Here is an 861-nt window from a genome sequence, read left to right as displayed (position 1 = left end):
TCGGTCACGCACCAGTCCAGTCACCTAGCTATGTTTAGAGATTTGTGTTTATCCTTTGTCCCTCTTGTTCTCCTTCTCGAGATTTGTGTTTACCCTTTGTCCCCCTTGTTCTCCTTCTCGAGATTTGTGTTTACCCTTTGTCCCTCTTGTTCGAGCACACTGGGATTCCATTTCCCATGTATTTTGTCAATAAAGGCAACGTGGGCGTTATTTTGTTTACATGCCGCTACTATAGAAGCTCATTACATGGCACGTAGACATCGATTGGTAAGGATCATAGCCCGGGCCCAAGGGGGGAGGTGGGGGAGGGCTCTGCCCCCCCCCCCCCCCCCCCTTTCCCGCCGAAGTCTACGCCTATGATGGTGTTGATAGTGCCCAACCGGCAGAACCCTCCGAGGTGCGCACCAAATACACGCCTTATGCATACACACAGCTTTCTCACTTCCGGACAGGGGTTTATCAGGAATTTTAAACCTGGGGTGGCCCAAATTTTTAGGGGGGGGGGGGGGGGGGGCACACTTTGGGGGTGTCTTGGGAGAAGGGGGGCAGGGGGCTTGTGTAAATCTATGTGTTTGTCACGTCCACAACCGCCACGCATCGGACCTTCGGGTTTCCAGCCAGGCCCCTTCTCCGTGCCGCCATCTTCATCTTGAGACTGTATCTCCTCCGCCTGCGCCTGCGATCCTTTGTACTCTACCTCAGGAAGCCCATCCCTCATCCCGCCGTCCACCACGTATTAGGATTCAACTCTGCCAGCTGGACTGCCAACTACAGAGTCATGCAGATAGCACGCATTGAGCTCTCGCAGGAAATTCTTGTCATGCAGAAATTACTTCCCGGTCTCATGACGGGCATCTTCGG

The sequence above is a fragment of the Ixodes scapularis genome, unplaced genomic scaffold (assembly GCF_016920785.2).
Source record: "Ixodes scapularis isolate PalLabHiFi unplaced genomic scaffold, ASM1692078v2 PGA_scaffold1__304_contigs__length_218370807, whole genome shotgun sequence".
NCBI lineage: Eukaryota > Metazoa > Arthropoda > Arachnida > Ixodida > Ixodidae > Ixodes > Ixodes scapularis.
This window is presented reverse-complemented; position numbering follows the sequence as displayed.